Below are 20688 nucleotides of genomic sequence, written 5' to 3'. Positions count from 1 at the left end.
AGGTCACAAAGGTCCATATATTGACCAAAAAAGGTTTGTTGGTTTAACAGTTACTCCTTCGTACGGAACTCCCATTCTCTGACCTGAAGTGGAGGTTCTTGCTATTGGCCAGGAATAACTGGAGGGTCCTTCCATAGAAGCGAGAGTTCATCTGTTGGGGCTAACTTGTAGTATGGAAACCATACCGATTAACACAGATGACTCTATATAGCCTTACTGGAGATGGTCTCTCATTATTTATTAGTTTGCTTTTTATATTGGCACAATAAAAGTTTAGGTTTAACTGCTTACTCGTAGATAAGTGTAAGTCCACACATTAATTTGAGTAGTTGCAGGCATAGGAGGAAGAACAACAGTATTGTGCGCAGTAACCATGCTACAGTTGTACCATGCAGTATAATGTCCCTTTTTATTATTATTAATAATAATAATAAATAATATTAAAAATAATAACAACAGAAACTAAAACATGAAATGAGGAACTGCAGGACTGCTCTTAATATGGTATTGTAGCAAACATCATGTGAGAATTAAGAAACTTTTTTACAATCTAATCTTAATAAATATGTCAAATATTTTCAGTAAATAACCATAGAATTGCCACCCTCACTCATTAAATGGACAGTAAATATCTTGTAATTACAAGACAGTTGTTGTGTTGCTATTAAATAACATAATCAGCCAAGTCTTAACATTTTCTTTTACTGCAATTATCAACCCCCCCCCCCATTTGCTTTATTTGGAGGAGCCAATCTGAGCTTTAGTCCATAGACAGCAAGAATAGCTTTTTAATGCAACTCAGAGCTATTCAGATGCTTTAAGTGTTACTGTAATTGTTGCCTTTAAGATTTGGCTTCCAAGATTATTGCACTTGAAATCATCACAAACAAAATACATTACAGGAACCTTAGTAACGTCAACACAAAATATAATGCACATGGCTTGCTCTAATTTGTTACAGAATGTCATATTTGCATTACTTACCTTTGATACATATGGGGTAAATCACACTCCTTTAGAAAAGATAATCTACAAAACTCGCCACACAATGAAATAATCTTTTCTAAATTAAAAGCTGTTTAAAAGGGAAGCAATAGCAGTCACATAAAAATAAACACCTAATTTTAAAATAGTTACTATTCAAATGCTGTAAGGAAAAACATTTTTTGATACACAAGTCTGCATAATCAAATAGCCTTTATGCTATAGTCAATTAACGCTAGAGCTATAGCTTCTAAAGAGAGAAAGGCACGTGCCCATGCTGCCTTTGCTAAAGTGTTTTGCAGGACTTTGCAGACCTTGATGGACAAAGGGCTATTTGGCATGTACTTTGTTGTTTTACCTTAATATTTCAGTGTATCAGTTTGTTGAAAGGGGCATAGGACAGGGCTTGGAGAATTTCTGAAGCCACAATTCGTAATATTTTACCTCTATTTTAACAATTCTACACATATTTACAACAGTCTGTGATGGGCTTATCAATATTCCTACAGCAATGAGAATTGTAGCATACTACTTTGCCATCTTCCAACATTGATAATCACGTTTTACTGTTTGAACATGACAAGTGTTCCCCCTAAGGTGAGCAGTGGTGCACCTTCCCTCTCATTGTAGCACAGGCAACATAAAAGAATACACAGAGGCAGACTGACCCATCGGGAACTGGTTACCGACAAAGGGCACGCAGTCTGAAGGGGCCATAGCAGTCCATCCGACCCTTATATTCAGATGCAGTCCAAGAAGGAGGTAATCATTTAGCACTTGTGCACCGCTGGTGTCCACAAAATTTTGCCTGGCATATAAAATATTGGGGATCTGGTGTTGCTTACATTGTTTACATAGCCCCTTAAGAGCCGTATTGCCCCACCCCATGCCTCTTGCTGGCCTGGATACTGGACAGTATCTGTGCACATGTGCTCTTGTTAATCCTGCACATTTCCTAGCTACTGCTTGCAGAGAAATGTAAACACCACTCTGCCCTTTCAATCCCTTCTTAATTTACTACACCATGAATCTTTAGGAAGAATAGCTGCTTGGTTTCTGCAAAGAGAGTTCGTATTGAAAGTATGATCTGTGAGTGCCCCTGAAAAGTACAGAAAGGGCAGGACAGGAAATTTGTCAGGAATGGGAGGGTGGTGTGGGACACTAAAGATAACAGCTGACTGCCTTTCATCCAATGAACCTAATGAGTTATGCCGTAAATGCCAGTTATACTGCTTAAATATATCATAAAATATATCATAAACTCACACACACTTTTAAATGCCAGTTTATAAAAGTGTCTTGAGATTTTAATCAGCAACTATATTAATAGTTAAAGTGAATGTAAATTTTTATGCAAAAGTGCCCGGTTTTAAAAAATTTGATTAATAACAGGGGCACTTTAATTCATCAAAATTTACATTTCTCTTGTGTTGTGAAAAAAAAAATTACCTTTTAAACTTGCCAGCCGATCCTGCTTCCTCCACACGTCGCAAAGCCTCTTCCTGGGTCTAAAATGAGGAATCCAACTTCCTCCAATCACGGCGTTGAATCAGACACCAATTCCCCCGGGGGGGGGGGGGGGGGAGCGGTGATTGGAGGATAACTATCCATCATTTCTGACGTCAGAAATGGCTTGCGATGACCGGAGGAAGCTGGAGCTGCTTTCAAGTTTAAAAGGTAAGTATTTTTTCACAATGAGCAAAATGTAAATTTTGATGAATTAAAGTGCCCCTGTTTTTAAAAGAATTTTTAAAAACTGGGCACTTTAGCATCAAAATTTACATTCACTTTAAAGGGACACTGAACCCAAATTTTTACTTTCATGATTTACACATATGCTAACACAAAGAGTGATTTATATTTTACAATTCTGCTAACACACAATAACATTTTATATTTTACAACCAATTTTTTTATTTAAACAATTTCTTGTTTCCAGAGAAAGAAAATGCCCAGATGATCATAGTATATATTACAAAGTAAACTAGTTAAAGGGATACTAAATCCAATTTTTTTCTTTCATTATTCGATGGCGAGAAACATACTTGAGAATATTTTTAGCAGGCCCTAAAGCATTTATCGATAATGAGCAGCAACCTTGCTTCTTGGAGGGATAAAAAACCCAAATATTTTCTTTTATGATTTGAATAGAGCATGCAATTTTAAGCAACTTAAAACCCGAATCATGAAAGAAAAAATTTGGGGTTATTAGCATTCAAGAAGCAAGGTTACTGCTCATTAGCAATAAATGCTTTAGGCCCTGCTAAAATTATTCTCAAGTGTGTTTCTCATGAAAATTATAGATAATATAAAATGAATACTAATGATCACTATTTGACTTATGTCTTATGTTAAAAACAATTACATGACAGAACTTTTGTTAAATCTTCATTTTAAAGATTCTGTTTCAAAACACTTAGGACAAATTTCAATAAATGCTAGCCTCTGATTGTCATGAGAACTAGAAATGCCATCATTTATCTTTTACCCTCACAAAAAAAGTTTATCTGGCTACTTGCCTGCTCTTTTTTATTATTATTTAATAAACTGCTCAACTTTTGTTTGTCTGCCCACCCTCTTTATAGATTTACCAACATTAATATACTTTATAACATTTTAACCTCTAAATCTCTGCCTGTTTCTAAGCCACTACAGACAGCCTCTTATCACCTGCATTTTTATTAGCTTTTCACAACAGGAGACTGATAGTTCATATAAGCCATATAGGTAACATTGTGCTCACACTCGTGGAGTTATTTAAGAGTCAGCATAACACAGCACTAATTGGCTAAAATACAAGTCAATAGATTAGGGGGCTGTCAGAAGATGCTTAGAAACAAGGCAATCACAGAGGTAAAATGTATATTAATATAACTGTGTTGGTTATGCAAAACTGGGTAATAAAGGGATTATCTATCTTTTAAAACAATAAGAATTCTGGTGTAGACTGTCCCTTTAAATGTGCAGGGGCTGTTTATCACAAGCACACAACTTGCCTGTTAATTGCAGTAAGGGAGTCTGTAGTACTACTGCACATTTCCAAAGCTCTACGTTTCCCCAAATGGCAATACATAGACAGAAGCAGGATTTATCATAGTTGAATAAGGTTACTGGCAACCAGGATTTGAATTACTGCACTATTTGTTTTTCTGTCAGACAAGGGGTTAATCCCTGTTCTGTACTTTGCTTTTTCAAAGTCACAAACTTTTTAAAAAGAAGGCAATATAAGAAGTTATTTTTTTCTCACTTGCAGAGTTTTAAAACATATTTTAAAGTTTTACTAATCGATACAAAAATATATACTTTTTATGAACCAACTTCAAGTGATCAATTCTTTATCAAGTTATTGACAAACTACATATACAGACATGGCGATAAATGTACAAAAGGAATCTACTCAGAGTATATAAGTGGTCCAATTTTATAACACTGTGTGTCCTGCAAATGCAAGAAAGTTGAAAAATTGGGTCCAGATAAAATGCAACAGAGAACCATAACGTATTCTTTTAGTCTTCAGGCATCATAAACGGAATTGTGTCTAAAGCCAATCCAATTCTGAAAAATATCCATGGTAACATATGTTACAACAGTTGTTGACAAATTTATATTAAAAGTTTAGAGCAAGCCAGAAAATACTAAAAAAATCCAGTCACATTTTGTTTTTAGGAGTCAGGGAAGTAAAGTAAATATATACAAAGAATAATCCAAAAACGTTAGGAAGCCAAAGTAAAATTTAAAGTGATAGTAAATCCTAGTGTTTTTGAGCTTAGCCAATAGTGTGCTAGCTATCCGGTGTAATGGCCCACACGGTTATTGGCTAAGAGGGGTAAACGTCGCCTCACTGAAAAATAGCATTCTGCTGCAGGCGGCCTGAGGTGCTTAGCGCGTGAACGCTTCAAACAAGTAAACAAACTATTTTATACTTCATGACTGAAAGTCCACTTTATTTGTTCCACTGGTAAATCCTAGCATTTCACAAATGCTAGGATTTACTATCACTTTAAGGAGTTGTGGTTCCTTGACTCCCAGGATTTGTCATGCCCTGTGCAACAAAATGTGTAATTTAAAGGTACAGTCTACATCAGAATATTTATTGTTTTAAAAAAATAGATAATCCCTTGATTACCCATTCCTAGGTTTTGCATAACCAACACAGTTAATATACTTTTTACCTCTGTGATTATCTAAGCCTCTGCAAACTGTCCCCTTATTTCAGTTCTTTTGACAGACTTGCATTTTAGCCAATCAGTGCTGGCTCCTAGGAACTCCACGTGCCTGAGCACAGTGCTATCTATATGGAACACATGAACTAACACCCTCTAGTGGTGAAAAACTGTCAAAATGCCCTGAAATGAGAGGCAGCTTTCAAGGGCTTAGAAATTAGCATATGAACCTCCTAGGTTTAGCTTTCAACTAAGAATACCAAGAGAACAAAGCAAAATTGGTGATAGATGTAAATTTGAAAATTGTTTAAAATTACATGCCCTGTCTGAATAATGAAAGTTTGTTTTGGACTAGACTGTCCCTTTAACACTAATTAGAACACAAATGAGATATTTTCTACTTAGTTTTAAGAAGTTTTGAGAATGACTAGTTTCTGGAAGAAGGCAATTTTCAATTAACACCCCTTTTTTAAACTTAAATGTATAGCCATTCTATACAAGAGAAATGTGTTTCTTCTCTTTGGCAGTCCTAAGTACTTGCTATAGAAACAAGTATTTGGTTATTATACTATTTAAAACATATATTTTTATTGTTGCTATGGGTAACAAAAGTTTAACTTAAATAATGTAATTTTTGGCTTTTTGCCATTTTAATTTGGCATTATACTCAATCGCCATAAAGAGGTTAAGAAAATGTTCTGAAATATAATGAATTGAGAATTCATTACTAAGCTCTCAATTTGGCAGTAGCTGAAGGACAGTCTCTACTTGACAGCTTAAAGTGTTCATGCTTTTTGCTCAATCTGAAATGATTTGTCCCCCCATAAAGCAGACCACATTTCTGGCAGGTTATTACTTACAGGAAAGAACATCTTTTCTCATGTTTAATGCAAAATTAACAGACTAGATGTGTAACAAACAGAAACATGTAAGACGTTAGGTGATAAGTTACAAGTTATTTGGGATATTAGATAAATATTGAAGCAATATTGCGATTATTAACGTATATCAGTTGGTAGGAATTCCTTTCTTCTGTTGATTGTTTCTTAAAGGAGCATTACATAATCAACAATTCATAGTAAAAATACAATGCAATAGCACCAACTCTGAATTTTAAGGGACAGTCTACACCTTAGTCATCTTAAAGTCTTACCTTAGATAAAGCTGTAAATGTCCTCCTGCGCATTAAAATGAATAGTGTTTCTGGTCACTTTGAAATGGCTGCCAAGTTCCGCTCACTGATGACATTACGATCTGGGCTGCATCTAGGCACTCTGCTGAATAGCATTGACAGTCTGTTGAATCCAACTAGTGAGCATTTTGTGAACCGGATGCCATATGCATGCCAGAGCTTGATGTCATCAGTGGGCAGAGTTTGGCAGCCATTTCAAAGTAGCCAGAAACAATATTCATTTTAAAATAACTTTTTTATCATTCTTGTTGCCTGATATAGAAAGGGTAGCAGCAGGCTATTTGCAGCTTAATCTAAGGTAAGACTTTTAAATGACTAAGGTGCAGACTGTCCCTTTAAAAGAGCAGTTGATTTTTATCTAAAAAAAATCTAAATTTATGTTAAATTTACCAGCCATCAACCAGACACATATAAATAGGAAGAGCTGGTAAATCGATTGATATTCAAGAAATCACCTTTTCTAATGGTGGAATATGAAATAAAGAAGAACAGATTTTTGGAAAGGCAGTCTTGGGAGAGGTAAACAAATAATTTTTAAAAGATTTTCCTGCATAAAGAGGCTGTGTTTTTTCCACCATTAATAGCAAGTGATTTATAATGTAGATCTCAGGGCATTATACTAAATTGTGATAGTTGCAAACTTTAATGACCCTTTAAATATATGCTAAGAATATTTTGCCCAACATTTAAAAACTTCCTTAACCCCTTAATGACCGAGGACGTGCAGGGTACGTCCTCAAAAAAAAGGCAGTTAACGCCTGAGGACGTACCCTGCACGTCCTCGGTGTGGAAAGCAGCTGGAAGCGATCCTGCTCGCTTCCAGCTGCTTTCCGGTTATTGCAGTGATGCCTCGATATCGAGGCATCCTGCAATAACATTTTTAAGCCATCCGGTGCAGAGAGAGCCACTCTGTGGCCCTCTCTGCACCGGAGATTGTTGGCTTACCGCGTTGGTGGGTGGGAGGCTGGTGATGGCCATCGATGGCCTTGGCGACGTGCAGGAGGGGCGGGATCGTGGGCGTGGGTGATCGGGCGCGCGCGCGTGTACGGAAGGGCGGGGGCGGGCGCGTGCACGGGGAGGGAGCGGGTGGGAACCGCTACACTACAGAAAAAAGTTTAAAAAAAAATGCAAAAAAAAAGGGAATAAAAGTTTTTTTTTAATAATCAATTAAGGTGTTGGGGTTTGTCTGTGAGGGGGGGTGAAGCTAAACTACAGAATTTCTATTTTTTTTTAAAAAAAAACACGTTTTTTTCTTGAAACTGGGTACTGGCAGACAGCTGCCAGTACCCAAGATGGCCCCCAATAATGCAGAGGGGGAGGGTAAGAGAGCTGTTTTGGGGGTGGATCAGGGAGGTTGGGGGCTAAGGGGGGATTCTACAAAGCAGCATATGTAAATATGCTATAAAAAAAAAAAAGAACAAATTAAAAAAACCTTTTATTTTAGTACTGGCAGACTTTCTGCCAGTACTTAAGATGGCGGGGACAATTGTGGGGTGGGGGAGGGAAGGGAGCTGTTTGGGAGGGATCAGGGGGTCTGATGTGTCAGGTGGGAGGCTGATCTCTACACTAAAGCTAAAATTAACCCTGCAAGCTCCCTACAAACTACCTAATTAACCCCTTCACTGCTAGCCATAATATACGTGTGATGCGCAGCAGCATTTAGCGGCCTTCTAATTACCAAAAAGCAACGCCGAAGTAATATATGCCTGCTATTTCTGAACAAAGGGGATCCCAGAAAAGCATTTACAACCATTTGTGCCATAATTGCATAAGCTGTTTGTAAATAATTTCAGTGAGAAACCTAAAATTGTGCAAAATTTAACGTTTTTTTAAATTTGATCGCATATGGTGGTGAAATGGTGGCATGAAATATACCAAAATGGGCCTAGATCAATACTTGGGGTTGTCTACTACACTACACTAAAGCTAAAATTAACCATACAAGCTCCCTACATGCTCCCTAATTAACCCCTTCACTGCTGGGCATAAAACACGTGTGGTGCGCAGTGGCATTTAGCAGCCTTCTAATTACCAAAAAGCAACGCCAAAGCCATATATGTCTGCTATTTATGAACAAAGGGGATCCCAGAGAAGAATTTACAACCATTTATGCTATAATTGCACAAGCTGTTTGTAAATGATTTCAGTGAGAAACCTAAAGTTTGTGAAAAAATTTGTGAAAAAGTGAACAATTTTTTTTATTTGATCGCATTTGGCGGTGAAATGGTGGCATGAAATATACCAAAATGGGCCTAGATCAATACTTTGGGATGTCTTCTAAAAAAAAATATATACATGTCAATGGATATTCAGGGATTCCTGAAAGATATCAGTGTCCCAATGTAACTAGCACTCATTTTGAAAAAAAGTGGTTTGGAAATAGCAAAGTGCTACTTGTATTTATGGACCTATAACTTGCAAAAAAAGCAAAGAACATGTAAACATTGGGTATTTCTAAACTCAGAACAAAATTTAGAAACTATTTAGCATGGGATTTTTTTGGTGGTTGTAGATGTGTAACAGATTTTGGGGGTCAAAGTTAGAAAAAGTGTGTTTTTTTCCATTTTTTCCTCATATTTTATAAAAAAAATTAGAGTAAATTATAAGATATGATAAAAATAATGGTATATTTAGAAAGCCCATTTAATGGCGAGAAAAACGGTATATAATATGTGTGGGTACAGTAAATGAGTAAGAGGAAAATTACAGCTAAACACAAACACCGCAAAAATGTAAAAATAGCCTTGGTCCCAAACGGACAGAAAATGGAAAAGTGCTGCGGTCATTAAGGGGTTAATGTTACATTTTTAATCAACTGTATCCAAATATAGACTAAAGGGGATATAAAACTTGTGACAATAAATTAACATAATAAATGTGAAAAAATTTCTGAATGTATTAACACAATACAAGCACTAGACTGTAGGCTGTGAGGAATTATCTCTCACCAGCACTGTGTGCCCTAGGTTGACAAACTTTATGAGGCACACAGCAGCATACAACATAAAAGGGACATTCAACTTAACATTGCATCCATATAAATTGTTTAATTATTGTAAATAAAATAACGTTGCAATTTACAGTCTTTTATTTTTACAGCTTTTGCTGCAAACACCTCTGAAAATTGTACTTGTTTCCACTTCCAGAGAGACTGGAGCACTTAAAGGGACATTAAAATTTTGAGATGGTAATATAAAATGATAAATCATATATATATATATATATATATATATACATATACATATACACACACACATATATATATATATATATATATATATATATATATACACACACACACACATACATATACTTATTTTGTACCCTTTTCCTGTAATTCCATTCTGAAATTGTGAGCATTTAAGTTCCTGTTAGAAATGGAAGTGCAGAACACTGTTATATTCCACACAGCCATTGGCTGCACAATCTAGTAACCTATTTATAACTGTCTCTAATTGGCAACAGCAGAGAAGAACATGGCAGCTCCCATTATTTTATAGACTCAAAAACTTTACACTTATTTTGTTACTATTTAAACTTAATAAAACTTAAAAGAAAATACATCAACACGTTATTCTCAGACTATTTTCTGTGAATGCATCATTCCATCTACCTTTAATTTAGTGTTTAAAAGTCCCTTTAAAGGGACATCAAACTCAAAATGTAATTCCCAATAAAAGGCTAGATTTTACCACTCCCACTCGAGTGTTAACATCGTTAGAGGTTAACGTTTTGCTTGCATCGGGTAACACGCACATTACAAATTGAAAGTTAAAATTTTGGGCTTGCACGAAACCCAAAGATGAGCAAAAATTTAACCAGAGGATATTGTGTTTTCGGTATCACAGTAACACGTTAAATTCAATGGAGCAGCGATGTTTAAAAAGAACTTGCACCTACACTTGCGTGTTAACCACCATTGCAATAAGCCCCCTAGTCCAATAACCGCTAAACCACCACAACACCCACCGCAATAAACTCCCTACACTATTAACCCCTAAACCCCCATATAGTTCAGGCAAAATAACCCCTAACCTGCCACAACCCCCCATCACAAAAGACCCCCTAAATGCCACACACCCATTGCCAAATACCCCATGACCTAACAGCTAACCCCCCAAGACCCCTAACCAGATTAAAAAAAAAAAAAAAAAAAACTACCATTACAAAAAAAATGGAAAGACTACAATTACAAAAAAACAAAACAAAAAAAGTTATTTTTTTCAGTTTAAAATATATTTATTTTTCTTCAGTAAAGATAACATCATCAAAAAAGAAAAGAAAGATAGATACAGTTTGATTCCTGGAACACAAATTATGTCCATAAAACAATACAAACTATTCATAATATATTTCAATTCTCTTTACTACATTTTCTTTTAACAATATACAATAAATTTATTCTGACCATAAAAAAATAAAAAAAAAAAGGAAAAGAGAGAGTGAATGAAGAAAGAGGAAGAAAAGAATAACGATCACTGTATCTTATGTAAGTAATCAGCTTTGGGTTCACTCATCCTAATATTGGATAGGTTCCCTCCAAAGAGAGAGGAAAGAAAGAAAGAAAGAAAGAAAGAAAGAAAGAAGTTCTAGACTTCATCCTCACCGGCAAAGACCCATTGACCTCTAATCTTAAACACCATCATAGTTCTGGAGTGGGAGAGAGACATCAAAACCTGTTTCTGAAATTCCATCTCTTGAGGGAGAATACATTTTCCCCACTTTTTAAAAAAAAAAAAAAAAAACTGGTTATACGAGTATCAGCCGACAAGAGTGCATTCATTTTTTCTATCATAATTTGTTTACGTAAATTGTGATCAGATTACTCAATAATAGACCCTTTATAGACTTCCATCATTTTAAAATCTCTTTTCTACCAGTTAATATTGATTATGCTCTTACTCTTTTAAACATTAATATTTCAGAAAGTGAATTGACTATTCCATTATTGTTTACAGTAAGTTAAATCAAGCATTTTTTTTTAATTATATTTTTATATATAAAAAAATAATAATAGAAAAATTACTTTCTTTGAATAGAAAAATTATCTTATCCAGAAAATTCAGACTCCAGTTACATCCATATTGATCAATTAACCCCTGGGTATAGTTTCTAATTTGAAAAAAAGGCAAATACATGATATGCTGGGACTTTATACTCTTCTTTAACCCCTTAGTGACTGGACCATTTTTCAATTTTTTTTACTGTTGAGGACCAGGGCTATTTTTACATTTCTGCAGTGTTTGTTTAGCTGTAATTTTCCTCTTACTCATTTACAGTACCCACACATATTATATACCGTTTTCTCGCCATTAAATGGACTTTCTAAAGATACCATTATTTTCACCATATCATATAATTTACTATAAACAAAATTATAAAATATGATGAAAAAAATTGAAAAGAACACACTTTTTCTAACTTTGACTCCCAAAATCTTGTCCTGAGTTTAGAAATACCCAATTTTTACAGGTTCTTTGCAAGTTATAGGGCAATAAGTAAAAGTAGCACTATTTCCAAACCATTTTTTTTTTCAAAATTAGCGATAGTTACATTGTAACACTGATATCTGTCAGGAATGCCTGAAAAACCCTTCACGTGTGTGTGTGTGTGTGTATATATATATATATATATATATATATATATATATATATATATATATAGACAACCCAAAGTATTGATCTAGGCCCATTTTGGTATATTTCATGCCACTATTTCACCGCCAAATGCAATCAAATAAAGAAAAAATCGTTCACTTTTTCACAAACTAAGTTTCTCACTGAAATTATTTTCAAACAGCGTGTCTAATTATGGCACAAATGGTTGTAAATGCTTCTCTGGGATCCCCTTTGTTCAGAAATAGCAGACATTTATGGTTTTGGCATTACTTTTTGGCAATTAGAAGGCCGCTAAATACCGCTGCGCACCACACAAGTATTATGCCCAGCAACGAAGGGGTTAATTACTGTAGTTAGCTTGTAGGGAGCTGCTAGGGTTAATGTTAGCTTTAGTATAGTGTAATAGACAATCCAAAGTATTGATCTAGGCACATTTTGGTATATTTCATGCCAACATTTCACCGCTAAATGCGATCAAATAGAAAAAATCGTTCACTTTTTAACAAACTTCAGGTTTCTCACTGAAATGATTTACAAACAGCTTGTGCAATTATGGCACAAATGGTTGTAAATGCTTCTTTGGGATCCCCTTTGTTCAGAAATAATAGACATATATGGCTTTGGCATTGCTTTTTGGTTATTAGAAGGCCGCTAAATGCCACTGCGCACCACACTTGTATTATGCCCAGCAGTGAAGGGGTTAATTAGGTAGCTTGTAGGGTTAATTTTAGCTTTAGTGTATAGATCAGCCTCCCACCTGACACATCCCACCCCCTTATCCCTCCCTGACCCCTATCAAACAGCTCTCTTCCCTCCCCCACCTCACAATTGTCACCACCATCTTAAAGGGACATAATACTCATATGCTAAATCACTTGAAACTGATGCAGTATAACTGTAAAAAGCTGACAGCAAAATATCACCTGAGCATCTCTATGTAAAAAAGGAAGATATTTTACCTCACAATTAGCTCAGCTCAGCAGAGTAAGTTCTGTGTAAAAAGTTATACTCAGCTGCTGCCCAGCTGCAGGTAAAAAAAATTAAAAAATGAAGAAATGAACAGCAGCCAATCAGCATCAGCAGTGCTGAGGTCATGAACTCTTTTACTGTGATCTCATGAGATTTCATTGTAAACTTCCTTACACTGAATAGGGAAATAAGATGAGTGTGCACGAAAGCTCGTTCCTTCCTCTGTCCCGGGACAGACATACTGATTTGTTGCTTAGAAGTCTTTTACAATGGGATGTGGCTACTGAGAAACTTTTGAGATAAAATATCTTTCTTTTTTACATAGAGATGTTCAGGTGATATTTTCTAGTCATCTTTTACAGCTATACTGCATCACTTTCAAGTGTTTAAACAGTTGGGTATTATGGCCCTTTAAGTACTGGCAGAAAGTCTGCCAGTACTACAATACATTTTTTGTTTTTTTTTAATCTTTTTTACATATATAATTTCTGCAGTGTAGGTTCCTCCCTAACCCCCCAACTTCCACGATCCCCCCAAACAGCTCTCTTAAAGTCCCCCCTCTTCCTATTTGTGGCCATACTAGGTACTGGCAGCTGTATACCAGCACCCACTTTGCACTAAAATGGTGTTTTTTTATTATTATTTTTATTATTTTCCGCAGTGTAGCTTTCCCCCCCAAACAGCTCTCTTAACCTTAACAGGTTAAGAGAGCTGTTTGGGGGGGGGGAAATCTCATGAGAGAGAAGTGAAATCTCCCCCTCCCAGACCCCTTTTCCCAAGACTTATCGCCCCTCACTTTCCCTCTCCCTCCCTCCTTCTGATCATTGCAATAAGTACTGTAGCGCGCGCACTCCCGCCCCCCTTGCACGCTCCCGAGGCCATTCTCACACTGGTTCAACAAATTCAACACAGACAGGAAGTGATCCAGCGATGGGCCGCCCACCCGCCTCCTTCATATTCCTCCCACGCACCTTTGCTGGCGGCTCTCTCTGCATCGGTTGCTAAAAAAAAAAAAAGGGAATTGCAGGATGCCTCAATATCGAGGCATCACTGCAATACCCTGAAAGCGATCAAGATCGTTTCCACCGCTTGAAACCCCTGAGGACGACTGGTCTTTGTAGGACGTGCCTGACTCATCCTTGGTCGTTAAAGAGGCAGTAAACCTACAAAATAATGTTATATAATTCTGCACATAGTGCAGAATTAGATAACATTATCTTAGCGCTAACTTTATACAACATAATAGTGCAGCAATATTTTATTATAAAGTAGAATTTCTCAGACTGCCGCTCCTTGCTCTACTGAGCAATATTTTATTATAAAGTAGAATTTCTCAGACCGCTGCTCCTTGCTCTACTGAGCGGGTCTGTTTTTTTTCCTAAGTGCATCTGGGCAGCTGTCTAGTCACAGCCCAGCCCGATCACACCATTACACTCAATGTAGCTCGCTCCCGCTCTCGTCTGGTAGCGGGAGCAAGCTACATTGAGTGTAATGGCGCGATCGGGCTGGGCTGTGACTAGACAGCTGCCCAGATGCACTTAGGAAAAAAAACAGACCCGCTCAGTAGAGCAAGGAGCAGCGGTCTGAGAAATTCTACTTTCTAATAAAATATTGCTCAGTAGAGCAAGGAGCGGCGGTCTGAGAAATTCTACTTTATAATAAAATATTGCTGCAATATAATGTTGTATAAAGTTAGCGCTAAGATAATGTTGTTATCTAATTCTGCACTATGTGCAGAATTATATAACATTATTTTGTATGTTTACTGCCCCTTTAAGGGGTTAAAAGAATAGTCTAGTCAAAATTAAACTTACAAGATGCAGATAGAACATGCCATTTAAAGGGACACTGAACCCAAAAATGTTGTTTTGTAATTCAGATAGAGCATGCAATTTTAAGCAACTTTCTAATTTACTCCTATTATCAATTTTTCTTTGTTCTCTTGCTATCTTTATTTGAAACAGAAGGCATCTATGCTTTTTTTGGGTTCAGTACTCTGGATAGCAATTTTTTATTGGTGGATGAATTTATCCACCAATCAGCAAGGACAACCCAGGTTGTTCACCAAAAATAGGCCGGCATCTAAACTTAAATTTTTGCATTTTAAATAAAGATACCAAGAGAATGAAGAAAATGTGATAATGGGAGTAAATTAGAAAGTTGCTTAAAATTTCATGCTCAATCTGAATCATGAAAGAAAATTTTTGGGTACAGTGTCCCTTTAAAGCAACTTTCTAATTTACTTCTATTATTAATTTGTCTTCGTTCTCTTGTTATTTTTATTTGAATGTAAGCTTAGGAACCAGTCCGTTTTTGGTTCAGAACCTGGGTAGCACTTGATGATTGGTGGCTAAATTTAGACACCAATCAGAAAGTTCTACCCAGGTGCTGAACCAAAAATGAGCTGGCTCCTAAGCTTACATTCCTGCTTTTTCAAATAAAGATACCAAGAGAACAAAGACAATTGATAATAGGAGTAAATTAGAGAGTTGCTTAAAATTGCATGCTGTATCTAAATCATGAAAGTTTAATTTGGACTAGACTATTTATTTAAGCTGTTGAAAAGTTTTATGTGAGTTGTCCCTATTTATAAGTTGACATAATTTTTATAGTCCTAGTCTATTCCATTCTTGAAAAGGTTTAGTTGTAAAACCTGCAATAAAGTGAGGATTACCGGTAATAGTAAGATGATTAGAGTAAGAGCTATCCTAAAACTAGTCCCCTTAATAAAAAGTCCACCTCTAAAAAAACCTGAGAGGACTGCGAGGTGACTGAGGTAAATATGAGAGGACTGTGAGGTGACTGAGGTAAATATGAGAGGACTGTGAGATGACTGAGGTAAATATGAGAGGACTGTGAGATGACTGAGGTAAATATGAGAGGACTGTGAGACGACTGAGGTAAATATGAGAGGAATGTAAGGTGACAGGTAAATATGAGAGGACTGTGAGGCGACAGGTAAATATGAGAGGACTGTGAGATGACCGGTAAATATGAGAGGACTGTGAGATGACTGAGGTAAATATGAGAGGAATGTAAGGTGACAGGTAAATATGAGAGGACTGTGAGATGACTGAGGTAAATATGAGAGGAATGTAAGGTGACAGGTAAATACGAGAGGACTGTGAGATGACAGGTAAATATGAGAGGAATGTAAGGTGACAGGTAAAATATGAGAGGACTGTGAGATGACTGAGGTAAATATGAGAGGAATGTAAGGTGACAGGTAAATATGAGAGGACTGTGAGATGACAGGTAAATATGAGAGGAATGTAAGGTGACAGGTAAATATGAGAGGACTGTGAGATGACAGGTAAATATGAGAGGAATGTAAGGTGACAGGTAAATATGAGAGGACTGTGAGGTGACCGGTAAATATGAGAGGACTGTGAGATGACAGATAAATATGAGTGTGACTGAGATAAATATGAGAGGACTGTGAGGCGACTGAGATAAATATGAGAGAAATGTGAGGCGACTGAGGTAAATATAAGGGGGTTGTGAGGTGAAAGAGGTACAAAATAAGGGGGCTGTGAGGAGACAGAGGTAAATATAAGGGGGCTGTGAGGTGACATAGGTAAAAATAAGGGGGCTGTGAGGAGACAGAGGTAAATATAAGGGGGCTGTGAGGTGGCTGAGGTAAATATAAGGGGGCTGTATGGTGACAGAGGTAAATATAAGGGGGCTGTGAGGTGGCTGAGGTAAATATAAGGGGGCTGTATGGTGACAGAGGTAAATATAAGGGGGCTGTGAGGTGACATAGGTAAAAATAAGGGGGCTGTGAGGAGACAGAGGTAAATATAAGGGGGCTGTGAGGTGACATAGGTAAAAATAAGGGGGCTGTGAGACAGAGGTAAATATAAGAGGGCTGTGAGGTGACATAGGTCAAAAATAAGGGGGCTGTGAGGAGACAGAGGTAAATATAAGGGGGCTGTGAGGTGACATAGGTAAAAATAAGGGGGCTGTGAGGAGACAGAGGTAAATATAAGGGGGCTGTGAGGTGACATAGGTAAAAATAAGGGGGCTGTGAGGAGACAGAGGTAAATATAAGAGGGCTGTGAGGTGATGGAGGTAAATATAAGGGGGCTGTGAGGTGACAGAGGATTTTGACTTTTGAGGAGATGAAGGTAAATATAACAGGACTGTGAGGTGACTGAGATAAATATGAGGGACTGTGAGGTGACAGAGGTAAAAAGAGGATTTTGACTAGATGAAGGTAAATATGACAGGACTGTGAGGTGACATAGGTAAATATGAGGGACTGTGAGGTGACAGAGGTAAAAAGAGGATTTTGACTAGATGAAGGTAAATATAACAGGACTGTGAGGTGACTGAGGTAAATATGAGGGACTGTGAGGTGACAGAGGTAAAAAGAGGATTTTGACTCGATGAAGGTAAATATAACAGGACTGTGAGGTGACTGAGGTAAATATGAGGGACTGTGAGGTGACAGAGGTAAAAAGAGGATTTTGACTAGATGAAGGTAAATATAACAGGACTGTGAGGTGACTGAGGTAAATATGAGGGACTGTGAGGTGACAGAGGTAAAAAGAGGATTTTGACTAGATGAAGGTAAATATGACAGGACTGTGAGGTGACTGAGGTAAATATGAGGGACTGTGAGGTGACAGAGGTAAAAAGAGGATTTTGACTAGATGAAGGTAAATATGACAGAACTGTGAGGTGACTGAGGTAAATATGAGGGACTGTGAGGTGACAGAGGTAAAAAGAGGATTTTGACTAGATGAAGGTAAATATAACAGGACTGTGAGGTGACTGAGGTAAATATGAGGGACTGTGAGGTGACAGAGGTAAAAAGAGGATTTTGACTAGATGAAGGTAAATATAACAGGACTGTGAAGTGACTGAGGTAAATATGAGGGACTGTGAGGTGACAGAGGTAAAAAGAGGATTTTGACTAGATGAAGGTAAATATGACAGGACTGTGAGGTGACTGAGGTAAATATGAGGGACTGTGAGGTGACAGAGGTAAAAAGAGGATTTTGACTAGATGAAGGTAAATATAACAGGACTGTGAGGTGACTGAGGTAAATATGAGGGACTGTGAGGTGACAGAGGTAAAAAGAGGATTTTGACTAGATGAAGGTAAATATAACAGGACTGTGAGGTGACTGAGGTAAACATGAGGGACTGTAAGGTGACAGGAGGTAAAAAGAGGATTTTGACTAGATGAAGGTAAATATAACAGGACTGTGAGGTTACTGAGGTAAACATGAGGGACTGTGAGGTGACAGAGGTAAAAAGAGGATTTTGACTAGATGAAGGTAAATATAACAGGACTGTGAGGTGACTGAGGTAAATATGAGGGACTGTGAGGTGACGGAGGTAAACATGAGGGACTGTGAGGTGACAGAGGTAAAAAGAGGATTTTGACTAGATGAAGGTAAATATGACAGGACTGTGAGGTGACTGAGGTAAATATGAGGGACTGTGAGGTGACGGAGGTAAACATGAGGGACTGTGAGGTGACAGAGGTAAAAAGAGGATTTTGACTAGATGAAGGTAAATATGACAGGACTGTGAGGTGACTGAGGTAAACATGAGGGACTGTGAGGTGACAGAGGTAAATATGAGGGACTGTGAGGTGACAGAGGTAAAAAGAGGATTTTGACTAGATGAAGGTAAATATAACAGGACTGTGAGGTGACTGAGGTAAATATGACAGGACTGTGAGGTGACAGAGGTAAAAAGAGGATTTTGACTAGATGAAGGTAAATATGACAGGACTGTGAGGTGACTGAGGTAAATATGACAGGACTGTGAGGTGACAGAGGTAAAAAGAGGATTTTGACTAGATGAAGGTAAATATGACAGGACTGTGAGGTGACTGAGGTAAATATGATGTGGAAAAACAAACTCAATTTGAATTCGTTATGATCTTACTCTTGTTTGTTATAGAGTAATAGAATAGTAACGTTTACTTTAAATAAACAAACGAGGAGGTTTATGAAGATTGACCTGTACTTCATTTCTGCGGTTTTAGCGCTTCCGTTTACACAAACGCTGCACCTGTAAGTAGATTTCCTGGTGGATACGCGTGTTCCTGTCTGTCAGAGAGCACAGAATGAAGAAGCAAGAGATGCACTAAAGCTGCTGCCCATTGGGTGGGGTAAAAAGTGCGCGTAAATAATGATCAGGCTGCTGAACAGTGTGTAAGTGGCAGTGCCCTCACAGGGTTAATAATTTATGTTCCTGATGAAATGCAAACGTACTATTTGTTTCATATCCTAAAATAAAAACATTTTATATTTGCTCACATCAAAAAAAATCACACAGTAATTTTTTGTATATACTACACATGCGCTACAAATAGACGTCGTATCGAGAATGCAGATTTATGGAGCATAACACCAGAATAGCTCGTGTCTCTGTTTATGTTGGTTAAACTTGTGAAATTAATTTTTAAGCAAAGATAGTAATGTAATATTTACTTTGAGTTAATATTGTATACAGTGTGTGTATGTATGTGTATATATATATATATATATATATATATATATATATATATATAAATAGATAGATGGAATAGATAGATATACACACTCCCTCGTTACAATAATATGCTAATTGATTAAACTTGAACAATGATTATAGGACATAATTAGCGTGTAACATTTTAATTTGCAATAGGTTAGTATACTTATACCGCCGAAGGGGATCGGTGTGATTATAAATATAGGATTTGTTATATGAATATCTCCTCTATACTTACGTACGCTATATAAACAGACGACTTAATAACCATTAATGAATTACTACTGCAGGATAATACAGATCACAGGTGCACTTACCTACTCACACCCCGGCTATCACCATCCAGCACTGTCCTGCTTGTTATTCAGGGGGTTGGTGTCCTGTAAGAAGCTGTAGAGCAGACAGTCGTGTAGATCAAGCTCTGACAAGGTCATGCAATAGGATCATTTTATAAAACTCCCATTTGTAACTAGAGCACAGTAGGATCTGCTGTAGGAATGATATCTGCCCCCTTGTAACTTGCACAGAGATCACACGCTGAAGCCTCAGACACAGCAGCTCTAGCCCAGTCTGTTCCTTACTGTGCAGTACTCAGTCTCCCTCCCCTCCCTTACACAGTAGCTGTCAGCACAATAACATACACAAGTGAGCATTATACTGACCAGCCTCAATACTCACTGATAGTCTCCTTGTGCAGGCTTAGGACGTGTTCATCACACATATCCTCTTGTTTAGTGGTTTAGTTCAGAATGGTAATTCTGATTTTTTTTTATCTTTGGAATATTGTGATAATTGAACATGAAAACCAGTTAAAATATTATTGGCCATTTCTTTTAACATCTTTTTTAAAAATAATAATTTGTAGACCGGTGAAAATCTGTTAAATCTTTTCACTTTTAAAAACAGTATCATATTGCAGTATCTTCTGAAGAGATGCTGATTAATTCAATCAATCAATTATAACTCCTATAAAACTATATTTCTTGGGTTTTTAATTAGAATTACATTTTCTAAACATGTACACATGATTTTTTATTTTTATTTTGTAGCCATAACTTATAGTAAAGGGATTACAAATAGAGGATGATGCAACATGTTGGGGATTTTTTTCTTCTTCTTTTTTTAGAGAAGATAATTATTAAATTGATTTGAGAGTGAAAGCTGTAAGGGGAAGAGAAAAATTGGGGGGAAAAGTTAAAGGGACATGCCAGAATAAAATTGAAATTATCTTATGTTAGAGTGTATTTTAAATTAAATCCATTTTCTT

At 36.9% G+C, this 20688-nt stretch overlaps 1 protein-coding gene across 1 annotated transcript in view; it reads right to left on the bottom strand.

The window, feature by feature from the left end:
- Nucleotides 1–20043, bottom strand: part of P2RY6 (pyrimidinergic receptor P2Y6) — a 295087-nt gene extending 275044 nt beyond the window's left edge. The window contains exon 1 of the mRNA XM_053708722.1: nucleotides 19739–20043. The gene's annotated coding sequence lies outside the window, so the exon portion shown is untranslated. The remainder of the gene's footprint in view (nucleotides 1–19738) is intronic.
- Between the last annotated feature and the right edge of the window lie 645 nt (nucleotides 20044–20688).

This window comes from Bombina bombina, chromosome 3, assembly GCF_027579735.1.
Source record: "Bombina bombina isolate aBomBom1 chromosome 3, aBomBom1.pri, whole genome shotgun sequence".
Lineage (NCBI taxonomy): Eukaryota > Metazoa > Chordata > Amphibia > Anura > Bombinatoridae > Bombina > Bombina bombina.
Note: the sequence above shows the minus strand (reverse complement) of the source record. Positions and strands in the feature narration are given on the sequence as shown.